This window comes from Oncorhynchus gorbuscha, unplaced genomic scaffold, assembly GCF_021184085.1.
Source record: "Oncorhynchus gorbuscha isolate QuinsamMale2020 ecotype Even-year unplaced genomic scaffold, OgorEven_v1.0 Un_scaffold_921, whole genome shotgun sequence".
Taxonomy (NCBI): Eukaryota; Metazoa; Chordata; class Actinopteri; order Salmoniformes; family Salmonidae; genus Oncorhynchus; species Oncorhynchus gorbuscha.
In genome coordinates this window covers 172,501-190,000 of record NW_025745682.1, presented here as the reverse complement: position 1 = coordinate 190,000, position 17,500 = coordinate 172,501, and the positions used below count along the sequence as shown (strand labels likewise).

At 40.1% G+C, this 17,500-nt stretch overlaps 1 pseudogene; it reads right to left on the bottom strand.

The window, feature by feature from the left end:
• The window catches only part of LOC124019434, a 176,176-nt pseudogene that overhangs the window by 1,866 nt on the left and 156,810 nt on the right, over positions 1–17,500 (bottom strand).

Here is a 17,500-nt window from a genome sequence, read left to right as displayed (position 1 = left end):
ATTCACATCATGTATTGATTAAGAGTACGTTATCATTTTGGTCCCTTGCAGAACAAACTGTAGCAGCGAAACAGAACCCAGGGCTGCTGAGATTAGATGTCTCTTCTCTGTGTCAAATGTCTGACAGCAATAATTACCCCTCTAGTTTACTGAACTGAATGGAATTCAATTGAGGAAATAAAATAAGGGACATTTAAACATGCTGGTTACCACAGAACATGGTGCTGATTACCACAGAACACGGTGCTGATTACCACAGAACATGGTAGACGTTTATAACATGCTGATTACCACAGAACATGGTGCTGATTACCACAGAACATGGTGCTGATTACCACAGAACACGGTGCTGATTACCACAGAACATGGTAGACGTTTATAACATGCTGATTACCACAGAACATGGTGCTGATTACCACAGAACATGGTGCTGATTACCACAGAACACGGTGCTGGTTACCACAGAACACGGTGCTGGTTACCACAGAACATGGTAGACATTTATAACATGCTGATTACCACAGAACATGGTGCTGATTACCACAGGACATGGTGCTGATTACCACAGAACACGGTGCTGGTTACCACAGAACATGGTAGACATTTATAACATGCTGATTACCACAGAACATGGTAGACGTTTATAACATGCTGATTACCACAGAACATGGTGCTGATTACCACAGAACATGGTGCTGAATACCACAGAACACGGTGCTGATTACCACAGAACACGGTGCTGATTACCACAGAACATGGTGCTGATTACCACAGAACACGGTGCTGATTACCACAGAACACGGTGCTGATTACCATAGAACATGGTGCTGATTACCACAGAACACGGTGCTGATTACCACAGGACATGGTGCTGATTACCACAGAACACGGTGCTGATTACCACAGAACATGGTGCTGATTACCACAGAACACGGTGCTGATTACCACAGAACATGGTGCTGATTACCACAGAACACGGTGCTGATTACCACAGAACACGGTAGACAATTATAACATGCTGATTACCACAGAACATGGTGCTGATTACCACAGAACACGTTGCTGATTACCACAGAACACGGTGCTGATTACCACAGAACACGGTGCTGATTACCACAGAACACGGTGCTGATTACCACAGAACATGGTGCTGATTACCACAGAACATGGTAGACATTTATAACATGCTGATTACCACAGAACACGGTAGACATTTATAACATGCTGATTACCACAGAACACGGTAGACATTTAATATCATAGGTATACTATATTAATACCTCTATAGTACTATAGTTATACTATATTAATACCTCTATAGTACTATAGTTATACTATATTAATACCTCTATAGTACTCTATTTATACTATATTAACACCGCTATAGTACTCTAGTTATACTATATTAATACCTCTATAGTACTATAGTTATACTATATTAATACCTCTATAGTACTCTAGTTATACTATATTAATACCTCTATAGTACTCTAGTTATACTATATTAATACCTCAATAGTACTCTAGTTATACTATATTAATACCTCTATAGTACTATAGTTATACTATATTAATACCTCTATAGTACTATAGTTATACTATATTAATACCTCTAAAGTACTATAGTTATACTACAGTAATACTTACCGTTCTTGTCATTGCTGGAGGAGGCAGCTCCAGTGTTGTTGTGTTTGTAGGTGTTGTACTTCTATAATACTACAATAATACTACAGTACTACAGTTATACAACCATTATACTACAGTAATACCTACTGCACTTGTCCTTGCTGGAGGAGGCAGCTCCAGTGTTGGTGTGTTTGTAGGTGACACTATAGTTATACTACAGTACTACAGTTCTATTCTTTTATGTTCTATAACACTACAGCTTTACTACATTAATACTACAGTAATATTTCCATAATACTATAGTTATAATACAGTAATACTACAGTAATACTTACTGCTCTTGTCATTGAGGGAGGAGGCAGCTCCAATACTATAGCTATACTACAGTAAAACTACATAAATACTTCTATACTACTACAGTAATACTACATGAATACTTACTGCTCTTATCTTTGCCTGAGGAGGCAGCTCCAGTGCTGGTGTGTTTGTAGGTGCTGTACTTCTATAATACTATAGCTATACTACAGTAAAACTACAGTAATACTTCTATACTACTACAGTAATACTACATGAATACTTACTGCTCTTGTCTTTGCCTGAGGAGGCAGCTCCAATACTATAGCTATACTACAGTAAAACTACAGTAATACTTCTATACTACAACAGTAATACTACATGAATACTTACTGCTCTTGTCTTTGCCTGAGGAGGCAGCTCCAGTGCTGGTGTGTTTGTAGGTGATGCACTTCTATAATACTATAGCTATACTACAGTAAAACTACAGTAATACTTCTATACTACTACAGTAATACTACATGAATACTTACTGCTCTTGTCTTTGCCTGAGGAGGCAGCTCCAGTGCTGGTGTGTTTATAGGTGCTGTACTTCTATAATACTATAGCTATACTACAGTAAAACTACAGTAATACTTCTATACTACTACAGTAATACTACACGAATACTTACTGCTGGTGTGTTTATAGGTGCTGTACCTCTATAATACTATAGCTATACTACAGTAAAACTACAGTAATACTACATGAATACTTACTGCTCTTGTCTTTGCCTGAGGAGGCAGCTCCAGTGCTGGTGTGTTTGTAGGTGCTGTACTTCTATAATACTATAGCTATACTACAGTAAAACTACAGTAAAACTACATGAATACTTACTGCTGGTGTGTTTATAGGTGCTGTACTTCTATAATACTATAGCTATACTACAGTAAAACTACAGTAATACTTCTATACTACAACAGTAATACTACATGAATACTTACTGTTCTTGTCTTTGCCTGAGGAGGCAGCTCCAGTGCTGGTGTGTTTGTAAGTGCTGTACTTCTATAATACTATAGCTATACTACAGTAAAACTACAGTAATACTACATGAATACTTACTGTTCTTGTCTTTGCCTGAGGAGGCAGCTCCAGTGCTGGTGTGTTTGTAAGTGCTGTACTTCTATAATACTATAGCTATACTACAGTAAAACTACAGTAATACTACATGAATACTTACTGCTCTTGTCTTTGCCTGAGGAGGCAGCTCCAGTGCTGGTGTGTTTATAGGTGCTGTACTTCTATAATACTATAGCTATACTACAGTAAAACTACAGTAATACTTCTATACTACTACAGTAATACTACATGAATACTTACTGCTCTTGTCTTTGCCTGAGGAGGCAGCTCCAGTGCTGGTGTGTTTATAGGTGTTGTACTTGTATAATACTATAGCTATACTACAGTACTACATGAATACTTACTGCTGGTGTGTTTATAGGTGCTGTACTTGTTGTCCTTCAGGGAGTGGAGGTCAGCGTCAGCAGAATGGCTGTGGTGCAGCAGACTGGCGCTCAGCTGCAGGACGGACGCGTCCACGGTGTCGGAGTGCTCCGAGTGAGAGTGTCTGAGGTCGGGGGGTTCCTGGAGGCTGTCTCTCTGGTAGAGCGGGGCGGAGTGTAGACTGGCCCGGTCTGAGTCTATGGAATAGATCTTCTCGTGACTCCTCCCGCTGCCGCCTCCTCCTCCGACACCTCCCACCCCCCCAACCGGGCGTTTCTTCAGCCCGTCTTTTGGAGGTTTGAACCCCCCCATCCCCATCCTGGGCCCCCCCAGATCGGATTCCATGTATGAGGGGGGCCTGCTGGAACACTCGGAGATGTCGGAATGGGGCGGGTCTTCAGGGAGGTAACGCTGGCTCTTCATTGTTGCATGGCCTTGGACAGAGGCGGAGCCAGCGGATCCGGGGGCGGGACCACCAGAGGGACCGGACAATGGGATTGGTCCTTGTTTCAGCGTCTCCACGCTCTTCTTCCATAGGGCGCGGGGTTTGGAAGCGGGGCCGGCCGGGCCGGGGGGGTGGGGTTTGCCGTTGTCGGCGGTAACGCTGACCTCTACGTCGTTGAGGCTGAGGGGGTGGGGTTTGGGTTTCCCAGGGTACGGGCCTGGGGATGAGTTATTCAGCAGGTCTTTGTGCCGACCCAGGAAGCCCTGTAGAGTGGAAGTGTTGCTATAGAGACCACCCTGGCCTTTAGGAGACAGACTGACGACAGAGTTCCCTAGAGGAAAGACAGCACAACATCTATAATCTATAGAGACCTCCTGGAGACAGTTTAACATCTATAATCTATAGAGACCACCTGGAGACTGTATAACATCTATAACATAGAGACTATCTGGAGACAGTATAACATCTATAATCTATAGAGACCACCTGGAGACAGTATAACATCTATAATCTATAGAGACCACCTGGAGACAGTATAACATCTATAACATAGAGACCACTTGGAGACAGTATAACATCTATAATCTATAGAGACCACCTGGAGACTGTATAACATCTATAACATAGAGACCACCTGGAGACAGTATAACATTTATAATCTATAGAGACCACCTGGAGACAGTATAACATCTATAATCTATAGAGACCACCTTGAGACTGTATAACATCTATAACATAGAGACCACTTGGAGACAGTATAACATCTATAACATAGAGACCACCTGGAGACAGTATAACATCTATAATCTATAGAGACCACCTGGAGACTGTATAACATCTATAACATAGAGACTATCTGGAGACAGTATAACATCTATAACATAGAGACCACCTGGAGACAGTATAACATCTATAATCTATAGAGACCACCTGGAGACTGTATAACATCTATAACATAGAGACCACCTGGAGACAGTATAACATCTATAATCTATAGAGACCACCTGGAGACAGTATAACATCTATAATCTATAGAGACCACCTTGAGACTGTATAACATCTATAACATAGAGACCACCTGGAGACAGTAGAACATCTATAATCTATAGAGACATCCTGGAGACAGTATAACATCTATAATCTATAGAGACCACCTGGAGATAGTATAACATCTATAACATAGAGACCTCCTGGAGACAGTATAACATCTATAATCTATAGAGACCATCTGGAGACAGTATAACATCTATAACATAGAGACCTCCTGGAGACAGTATAACATATATAATCTATAGAGACCACCTGGAGACTGTATAACATCTATAACATAGAGACCACTTGGAGACAGTATAACATCTATAATCTATAGAGACATCCTGGAGACAGTATAACATCTATAATCTTTAGAGACCAACTGGAGACTGTATAACATCTATAACATAGAGACCTCCTGGAGAAAGTATTACATCTATAATCTATAGAGACCTCCTGGAGACAGTATAACATCTATAATCTATAGAGACCACCTGGAGACTGTATACATCTATAACATAGAGACCACCTGGAGACAGTATAACATCTATAATCTATAGAGACATCCTGGAGACAGTATAACATCTATAATCTTTAGAGACCAACTGGAGACTGTATAACATCTATAACATAGAGACCTCCTGGAGACAGTATAACATCTATAATCTATAGAGACCTCCTGGAGACAGTATAACATCTATAACATAGAGACCTCCTGGAGACAGTATAACATCTATAATCTATAGAGACCAACTGGAGACAGTATAACATCTATAATCTATAGAGACCACCGGGAGACAGTATAACATCTATAATCTATAGGGACCAACTGGAGACAATATAACATCTATAATCTATAGAGACCTCCTGGAGACAGTATAACATCTATAACCTCTACTGTGGGGCTCTGTTTAATGTCTACACCTCTACTGTGGGGTTCTGTTACTACATTTATTATGTCTACACCTCTACTGTGGGCTTCTGTTTAATGTCTACACCTCTACTGTGGGGCTCTGTTTAATGTCTACACCTCTACTGTGGGGCTCTGTTACTATATTTATTATGTCTACACCTCTACTGTGGGGTTCTGTTTAATGTCTACACCTCTACTGTGGGGTTCTGTTACTACATTTATAATGTCTACACCTCTACTGTGGGGTTCTGTTACTACATTTATTATGTCTACACCTCTACTGTGGGGTTCTGTTTAATGTCTACACCTCTACTGTGGGGCTCTGTTTAATGTCTACACCTCTACTGTGGGGCTCTGTTACTATATTTATTATGTCTACACCTCTACTGTGGGGCTCTGTTACTATATTTATTATGTCTACACCTCTACTGTGGGGTTCTGTTACTACATTTATAATGTCTACACCTCTACTGTGGGGTTCTGTAACTACATTTATTATGTCTACACCTCTACTGTGGGGCTCTGTTACTACATGTATGATGTCTACACCTCTACTGTGGGGTTCTGTTACTACATTTATATTGTCTACACCTCTACTGTGGGGATCTGTAACTACATTTATTATGTCTACACCTCTACTGTGGGGCTCTGTTACTACATTTATTATGTCTACACCTCTACTGTGGGGTTCTGTTTAATGTCTACACCTCTACTGTGGGGTTCTATAACTACATTTATTATGTCTACACCTCTACTGTGGGGTTCTGTTACTGCATTTATTATGTCTACACCTCTACTGTGGGGGGTTCTGTTACTACATTTATTATGTCTACACCTCTACTGTGGGGTTCTGTTACTACATTTATTATGTCTACACCTCTACTGTGGGGTTCTGTTTAATGTCTACACCTCTACTGTGGGGTTCTGTTTAATGTCTACACCTCTACTGTGGGCTTCTGTTTAATGTCTACACCTCTACTGTGTGGTTCTGTTACTACATTTATTATGTCTACACCTCTACTGTGGGGCTCTGTAACTACATTTATTATGTCTACACCTCTACTGTGGGCTTCTGTTTAATGTCTACACCTCTACTGTGGGGCTCTGTTACTACATTTATTATGTCTACACCTCTACTGTGGGGCTCTGTTTAATGTCTACACCTCTACTGTGGGGTTCTGTTACTATATTTATTATGTCTACACCTCTACTGTGGGCTTCTGTTTAATGTCTACACCTCTACTGTGGGGTTCTGTTACTACATTTATTATGTCTACACCTCTACTGTGGGGCTCTGTAACTACATTTATTATGTCTACACCTCTACTGTGGGCTTCTGTTTAATGTCTACACCTCTACTGTGGGGTTCTGTAACTACATTTATTATGTCTACACCTCTACTGTGGGCTTCTGTTTAATGTCTACACCTCTACTGCGTGGCTCTGTTACTACATTTATTATGTCTACACCTCTACTGTGGGGTCTCTGTTTAATGTCTACACCTCTACTGTGGGGTTCTGTTACTACATTTATTATGTCTACACCTCTACTGTGGGGCTCTGTTACTACATTTATTACGTCTACACCTCTACTGTGGGGCTCTGTTTAATGTCTACACCTCTACTGGGGGGTTCTGTTACTGCATTTATTATGTCTACACCTCTACTGTGGGGTTCTGTTACTACATTTATGATGTCTACACCTCTACTGTGGGGTTCTGTTACTACATTTATTATGTCTACACCTCTACTGTGGGGTTCTGTTACTACATTTATTATGTCTACACCTCTACTGTTGGTTTCTGTTTAATGTCTACACCTCTACTGTGGGGTCTCTGTTACTACATTTATTATGTCTACACCTCTACTGTGGGGTTCTGTTACTATATTTATTATGTCTACACCTCTACTGTGGGGTTCTGTTACTATATTTATTATGTCTACACCTCTACTGTGGGGCTCTTTTACTACATTTATTATGTCTACACCTCTACTGTGGGGCTCTGTAACTACATTTATTATGTATACACCTCTACTGTGGGGCTCTGTTACTACATTTATTACGTCTACACCTCTACTGTGGGGCTCTGTTTAATGTCTACACCTCTACTGTGGGGTTCTGTTACTACATTTATTATGTCTACACCTCTACTGTGGGGCTCTGTTACTACATTTATTATGTCTACACCTCTACTGTGGGGCTCTGTTTAATGTCTACACCTCTACTGTGGGGCTCTGTTACTACATTTATTATGTCTACACCTCTACTGTGGGGCTCTGTTACTACATTTATTATGTCTACACCTCTACTGTGTGGCTCTGTTACTACATTTATTATGTCTACACCTCTACTGTGGGGTTCTGTTACTACATTTATAATGTCTACACCTCTACTGTGGGGTTCTGTTACTACATTTATTATGTCTACACCTCTACTGTGGGGTTCTGTTTAATGTCTACACCTCTACTGTGGGGCTCTGTTTAATGTCTACACCTCTACTGTGGGGTTCTGTTACTACATTTATTATGTCTACACCTCTACTGTGGGGTTCTGTTACTACATTTATTATGTCTACACCTCTACTGTGGGGTTCTGTTTAATGTCTACACCTCTACTGTGGGGCTCTGTTTAATGTCTACACCTCTACTGTGGGGCTCTGTTACTATATTTATTATGTCTACACCTCTACTGTGGGGTTCTGTTACTACATTTATAATGTCTACACCTCTACTGTGGGGTTCTGTAACTACATTTATTATGTCTACACCTCTACTGTGGGGCTCTGTTACTACATTTATTATGTCTACACCTCTACTGTGGGGTTCTTTTACTACATTTATTATGTCTACACCTCTACTGTGGGGTTCTGTTTACTGTGGGGTTCTGTTACTACATTTATTATGTCTACACCTCTACTGTGGGGTTCTATAACTACATGTATTATGTCTACACCTCTACTGTGGGGTTCTGTTACTGCATTTATTATGTCTACACCTCTACTGTGGGCTTCTGTTTAATGTCTACACCTCTACTGTGGGGGGTTCTGTTACTACATTTATTATGTCTACACCTCTACTGTGGGGTTCTGTTACTATATTTATTATGTCTACACCTCTACTGTGGGCTTCTGTTTAATGTCTACACCTCTACTGTGGGGTTCTGTTACTACATTTATTATGTCTACACCTCTACTGTGGGGCTCTGTAACTACATTTATTATGTCTACACCTCTACTGTGGGTTCTTCTACATTTATTATGTCTACACCTCTACTGTGGGGTTCTGTAACTACATTTATTATGTCTACACCTCTACTGTGGGCTTCTGTTTAATGTCTACACCTCTACTGTTAACTACATTTATTATGTCTACACCTCTACTGTGGGCTTCTGTTTAATGTCTACACCTCTACTGTGTGGCTCTGTTACTACATTTATTATGTCTACACCTCTACTGTGGGGCTCTGTTTAATGTCTACACCTCTACTGTGGGGTTCTGTTACTACTGTTACTACATTTATTTACTGTGGGTTCTGTTTACATTTATTATGTCTACACCTCTACTGTGGGGGGTTCTGTTACTACATTTATTATGTCTACACCTCTACTGTGGGGTTCTGTTACTACATTTATTATGTCTACACCTCTACTGTGGGGTTCTGTTACTACTATTTATTATGTCTACACCTCTACTGTGGGGCTCTGTTACTACATTTATTATTTACTGTGGGGCTCTGTTTACTGGGGGTTCTTTATGTCTACACCTCTACTGTGGGGTTCTGTTACTACATTTATTATGTCTACACCTCTACTGTGGGGTTCTGTTACTACATTTATTATGTCTACACCTCTACTGTGGGGCTCTGTAACTACATTTATTATGTCTACACCTCTACTGTGGGGGTAACTACATTTATTATGTCTACACCTCTACTTCTGTTTAATGTCTACACCTCTACTGTGGGGTTCTGTCTACTACATTTATTATGTCTACACCTCTACTGTGGGCTTCTGTTTAATGTCTACACCTCTACTGTGGGGTTCTGTTAACTACATTTATTATGTCTACACCTCTACTGTGGGCTTCTGTTTAATGTCTACACCTCTACTGTGTGGCTCTGTTACTACATTTATTATGTCTACACCTCTACTGTGGGGTTCTGTTTAATGTCTACACCTCTACTGTGGGGTCTACACCTCTGTTTTATTTATGTCTACACCTCTACTGTGGGGTTCTGTTTAATGTCTACACCTCTACTGTGGGGTTCTGTTACTACATTTATTATGTCTACACCTCTACTGTGGGGCTCTGTTACTACATTTATTATGTCTACACCTCTACTGTGGGCTTCTGTTTATGTCTACACCTCTACTGTGGGGCTCTGTTACTACATTTATTAATGTCTACACCTCTACTGTGGGGCTCTGTACTACATTTATTATGTCTACACCTCTACTGTGGGGTTCTGTTACTATATTTATTATGTCTACACCTCTACTGTGGGCTTCTGTTTAATGTCTACACCTCTACTGTGGGGTTCTGTTACTACATTTATTATGTCTACACCTCTACTGTGGGGCTCTGTAACTACATTTATTATGTCTACACCTCTACTGTGGGCTTCTGTTTAATGTCTACACCTCTACTGTGGGGTTCTGTAACTACATTTATTATGTCTACACCTCTACTGTGGGGCTTCTGTTTAATGTCTACACCTCTACTGTGGGCTCTCTACCTCTACTGTGGGGTTCTGTTACTACATTTATTATGTCTACACCTCTACTGTGGGGCTCTGTTCTACACCTCTATGGGGTCTACATTTATTATGTCTACACCTCTACTGTGGGGTTCTGTTACTACATTTATTATGTCTACACCTCTACTGTGGGGCTCTGTTACATTTATTATGTCTACACCTCTACTGTGGGGCTCTGTTTAATGTCTACACCTCTACTGTGGGGTTCTGTTACTACATTTATTATGTCTACACCTCTACTGTGGGGTTCTGTTACTACATTTATTATGTCTACACCTCTACTGTGGGGTTCTGTTACTACATTTATTATGTCTACACCTCTACTGTGGGGTTCTGTTACTACATTTATTATGTCTACACCTCTACTGTGGGGTTCTGTTTAATGTCTACACCTCTACTGTGGGGCTCTGTTACTACATTTATTATGTCTACACCTCTACTGTGGGGTTCTGTTACTACATTTATTATGTCTACACCTCTACTGTGGGGTTCTGTTACTACATTTATTATGTCTACACCTCTACTGTGGGGCTCTGTTACTACATTTATTATGTCTACACCTCTACTGTGGGGTTCTGTTTATGTCTACATTTACTGTGGGGTTCTGTTACTATATTTATGTCTACACCTCTACTGTGGGGCTCTGTTACTACATTTATTATGTCTACACCTCTACTGTGGGGTTCTGTTTACTGTGGGGCTCTGTTTATGTCTACACCTCTACTGTGGGGCTCTGTTACTACATTTATTATGTCTACACCTCTACTGTGGGGCTCTGTTACTACATTTATTATGTCTACACCTCTACTGTGTGGCTCTGTTACTACATTTATTATGTCTACACCTCTACTGTGGGGTTCTGTTACTACATTTATAATGTCTACACCTCTACTGTGGGGTTCTGTTACTACATTTATTATGTCTACACTGTGGGGTTCTGTTACTACATTTATTATGTCTACACCTCTACTGTGGGGTTCTGTTTAATGTCTACACCTCTACTGTGGGGTTCTGTTTAATGTCTACACCTCTACTGTGGGGTTCTGTTACCTCTACTGTGGGGTTCTGTTACTACATTTATTATGTCTACACCTCTACTGTGGGGTTCTGTTACTACATTTATTATGTCTACACCTCTACTGTGGGGTTCTGTTTAATGTCTACACCTCTACTGTGGGCTCTGTTACTCTTTATTATTTACCTCTATGGGTCTATGTCACACCTCTACTGTGGGGTTCTGTTACTACATTTATTATGTCTACACCTCTACTGTGGGGTTCTGTTACTACATTTATTATGTCTACACCTCTACTGTGGGGTTCTGTTACTACATTTATGTCTACACCTCTACTGTGTTCTCTACTGTTCTGTTACTACATTTATTATGTCTACACCTCTACTGTGGGGTTCTGTTACTACATTTATTATGTCTACACCTCTACTGTGGGGTTCTGTTACTACATTTATTATGTCTACACCTCTACTGTGGGGTTCTGTTTAATGTCTACACCTCTACTGTAGGGGGGTTCTGTAACTACATTTATTATGTCTACACCTCTACTGTGGGGTTCTGTTACTACATTTATTATGTCTACACCTCTACTGTGGGGTTCTGTTACACTACATTTATTATGTCTACACCTCTATTTATTATGTCTACACCTCTACTGTGGGGTTCTGTTACTACATTTATTATGTCTACACCTCTACTGTGGGCTCTGTTTAATGTCTACACCTCTACTGTGGGGTTCTGTTACTACATTTATTATGTCTACACCTCTACTGTGGGGTTCTGTTACTACATTTATTATGTCTACACCTCTACTGTGGGGTTCTGTTTAATGTCTACACCTCTACTGTGGGGTTCTGTTACTACATTTATTATGTCTACACCTCTACTGTGGGGTTCTGTTACTACATTTATTATGTCTACACCTCTACTGTGGGCTTCTGTTTAATGTCTACACCTCTACTGTGGGGTTCTGTTACTACATTTATTATGTCTACACCTCTACTGTGGGCTTCTGTTTAATGTCTACACCTCTACTGTGGGGTTCTGTAACTACATTTATTATGTCTACACCTCTACTGTGGGCTTCTGTTTAATGTCTACACCTCTACTGTGGGCTCTGTTACTATTATTTATTATGTCTACACCTCTACTGTGGGGTTCTGTTACTACATTTAATGTCTACACCTCTACTGTGGGGCTCTGTTACTACATTTATTATGTCTACACCTCTACTGTGGGGCTCTGTTACTACATTTATTATGTCTACACCTCTACTGTGGGGCTCTGTTACTACATTTATTATGTCTACACCTCTACATTCTGTTATAATGTCTACACCTCTACTGTGGGGTTCTGTTACTACATTTATTATGTCTACACCTCTACTGTGGGGTTCTGTTTAATGTCTACACCTCTACTGTGGGGTTCTGTTACTACATTTATTATGTCTACACCTCTACTGTGGGGTTCTGTTACTACATTTATTATGTCTACACCTCTACTGTGGGGTTCTGTTACTACATTTATTATGTCTACACCTCTACTGTGGGGTTCTGTTACTACATTTATTATGTCTACACCTCTACTGTGGGGCTCTGTTTAATGTCTACACCTCTACTGTGGGGCTCTGTTACTATATTTATTATGTCTACACCTCTACTGTGGGGTTCTGTTACTACATTTATAATGTCTACACCTCTACTGTGGGGTTCTGTAACTACATTTATTATGTCTACACCTCTACTGTGGGGTTCTTACTACATTTATTATGTCTACACCTCTACTGTGGGGCTCTGTTACTACATTTATTATGTCTACACCTCTACTGTGGGGCTCTGTTACTACATTTATTATGTCTACACCTCTACTGTGGGGTTCTGTTACTACATTTATTATGTCTACACCTCTACTGTGGGGTTCTGTTACTACATTTATTATGTCTACACCTCTACTGTGGGGTTCTGTTTAATGTCTACACCTCTACTGTGGGGTTCTGTTTAATGTCTACACCTCTGTTTAATGTCTACACCTCTACTGTGGGGCTCTGTTACTACATTTATTATGTCTACACCTCTACTGTGGGGTTCTGTTACTACATTTATTATGTCTACACCTCTACTGTGGGGTTCTGTTACTACATTTATTATGTCTACACCTCTACTGTGGGGTTCTGTTACTACATTTATTATGTCTACACCTCTACTGTGGGGCTCTGTTACTACATTTATTATGTCTACACCTCTACTGTGGGGCTCTGTTACTACATTTATTATGTCTACACCTCTACTGTGGGGTTCTGTTACTACATTTATTAATGTCTACACCTCTACTGTGGGGTTCTGTTACTACATTTATTATGTCTACACCTCTACTGTGGGGTTCTGTTACTACATTTAATGTCTACACCTCTACTGTGGGGGGGTTCTGTTACTACATTTATTATGTCTACACCTCTACTGTGGGGTTCTGTTACTACATTTATTATGTCTACACCTCTACTGTGGGGTTCTGTTTAATGTTCTTTTACTCTGTCTACACCTCTACTGTGGGGCTCTGTTTAATGTCTACACCTCTACTGTGGGGCTCTGTTACTACATTTATATTTACCTCTACTGTGGGGTTCTGTTACTACATTTATGTCTACACCTCTACTGTGGGGTTCTGTTACTACATTTATACCTCTATGTCTACACCTCTACTGTGGGGTTCTGTAACTACATTTATTATGTCTACACCTCTACTGTGGGCTCTGTTACTACATTTATAATGTCTACACCTCTACTGTGGGGTTCTGTTACATTTATTATGTCTACACCTCTACTGTGGGGTTCTGTTAACTACATTTATTATGTCTACACCTCTACTGTGGGGTTCTGTTTAATGTCTACACCTCTACTGTGGGGTTCTGTAACTACATTTATTATGTCTACACCTCTACTGTGGGGTTCTGTTACTGCATTTATTATGTCTACACCTCTACTGTGGGCTTCTGTTTAATGTCTACACCTCTACTGTGGGGTTCTGTTACTACATTTATTATGTCTACACCTCTACTGTGGGGTTCTGTTACTATATTTATTATGTCTACACCTCTACTGTGGGCTTCTGTTTAATGTCTACACCTCTACTGTGGGGTTCTGTTACTACATTTATTATGTCTACACCTCTACTGTGGGGCTCTGTAACTACATTTATTATGTCTACACCTCTACTGTGGGCTTCTGTTTAATGTCTACACCTCTACTGTGGGGTTCTGTTACTACATTTATTATGTCTACACCTCTACTGTGGGCTTCTGTTTAATGTCTACACCTCTACTGTGGGGTTCTGTTACTACATTTATTATGTCTACACCTCTACTGTGGGGCTGTTCTACATTTATTATGTCTACACCTCTACTGTGGGGTTCTGTTACTACATTTATTATGTCTACACCTCTACTGTGGGGTTCTGGGCTCTGTTTAATGTCTACACCTCTACTGTGGGGTTCTGTTACTACATTTATTATGTCTACACCTCTACTGTGGGGTTCTGTGTCTACACCTCTACTGGGCTCTATTATGTCTACACCTCTACTGTGGGGTTCTGTTTATTATGTCTACACCTCTACTGTGGGGTTCTGTTACTACATTTATTATGTCTACACCTCTACTGTGGGGTCTACACCTCTCTGTTACTACATTTATTATGTCTACACCTCTACTGTGGGGTTCTGTTCTACATTTATTATGTCTACACCTCTACTGTGGGGTTCTGTTACTATATTTATTATGTCTACACCTCTACTGGGGTTCTGTCTACACCTCTACTGTGGGTTCTGTTACTACATTTATTATGTCTACACCTCTACTGTGGGGTTCTGTTACTACATTTATTATGTCTACACCTCTACTGTGGGGTTCTGTTACTACATTTATTATGTCTACACCTCTACTGTGGGGTTCTGTTACTACATTTATTATGTCTACACCTCTACTGTGGGCTCTGTTACTCTGTCTACACCTCTACTGTGGGGTTCTGTTACTTTATTATGTCTACACCTCTACTGTGGGGTTCTGTTACTACATTTATTATGTCTACACCTCTACTGTGGGGTTCTGTTATGTCTACACCTCTATTTGTTTATGTCTACACCTCTACTGTGGGGCTCTGTTACTACATTTATTATGTCTACACCTCTACTGTGGGCTCTGTTACTACATTTATTATGTCTACACCTCTACTGTGGGGTTCTGTTACTACATTTATTATGTCTACACCTCTACTGTGGGGTTCTGTTACTACATTTATTATGTCTACACCTCTACTGTGGGCTCTGTTCTACATTTTAATGTCTACACCTCTACTGTGGGGTTCTGTTACTACATTTATTATGTCTACACCTCTACTGTCTACACCTCTACTGGGGCTCTCTACATTTATTATGTCTACATTCTACTGTGGGGTTCTGTTACTACATTTATTATGTCTACACCTCTACTGTGGGGTTCTGTTACTACATTTATTATGTCTACACCTCTACTGTGGGGTTCTGTTACTACATTTATTATGTCTACACCTCTACTGTGGGGTTCTGTTACTACATTTATTATGTCTACACCTCTACTGTGGGGTTCTGTTACTACATTTATTATGTCTACACCTCTACTGTGGGGGCTCTGTCTACTACATTTATTTATGTCTACACCTCTACTGTGGGGCTCTTTTACTACATTTATTATGTCTACACCTCTACTGTGGCTCTGTTACTATATTTATTATGTCTACACCTCTACTGTGGGGTTCTGTTACTACATTTATAATGTCTACACCTCTACTGTGGGGTTCTGTTACTACATTTATTATGTCTACACCTCTACTGTGGGGTTCTGTTACTACATTTATTATGTCTACACCTCTACTGTGGGGTTCTGTTTTATTTATTATGTTCTACATTTATGATGTCTCTACTGTGGGGTTCTGTTACTACATTTATTATGTCTACACCTCTACTGTGGGGTTCTGTTACTACATTTTATGTCTACACCTCTACTGTGGGGTTCTGTTACTACATTTATTATGTCTACACCTACACCTCTACTGTGGGGTTCTGTTACTACATTTATTATGTCTACACCTCTACTGTGGGGTTCTGTTACTACATTTATTATGTCTATGTCACCTCTACTGTGGGGTTCTGTTACTACATTTATTATGTCTACACCTCTACTGTGGGGTTACTCTGTTACTACATTTATTATGTCTACACCTCTACTGTGGGGTTCTGTTACTACATTTATTATGTCTACACCTCTACTGTGGGGCTCTGTTACTACATTTATTATGTCTACACCTCTACTGGGGTTTAATGTCTACACCTCTACTGTGGGGTTCTGTTACTACATTTATTATGTCTACACCTCTACTGTGGGGTTCTGTTTATTTATTATGTCTACACCTCTACTGTGGGGTTCTGTTTATTATGTCTACACCTCTACTGTGGGGTTCTGTTACTACATTTATTATGTCTACACCTCTACTGTGGGGTTCTGTTACTACATTTATTATGTCTACACCTCTACTGTGGGGTTCTGTTACTACATTTATCTGTTACTACATTTAATGTCTACACCTCTACTGTGGGGTTCTGTTACTACATTTATTATGTCTACACCTCTACTGTGGGGTTCTGTTACTACATGTCTACACCTCTACTGTGGGGTTCTGTTACTACATTTATTATGTCTACACCTCTACTGTGGGGCTCTGTTACTACATTTATTATGTCTACACCTCTACTGTGGGGGTTCTGTTACTACATTTATATGTCTACACCTCTACTGTGGGGTTCTGTTACTACATTTATTATGTCTACACCTCTACTGTGGGGTTCTGTTCTGCATTTATTATGTCTACACCTCTACTGTGGGTTCTGTTCTGTTTAATGTCTACACCTCTACTG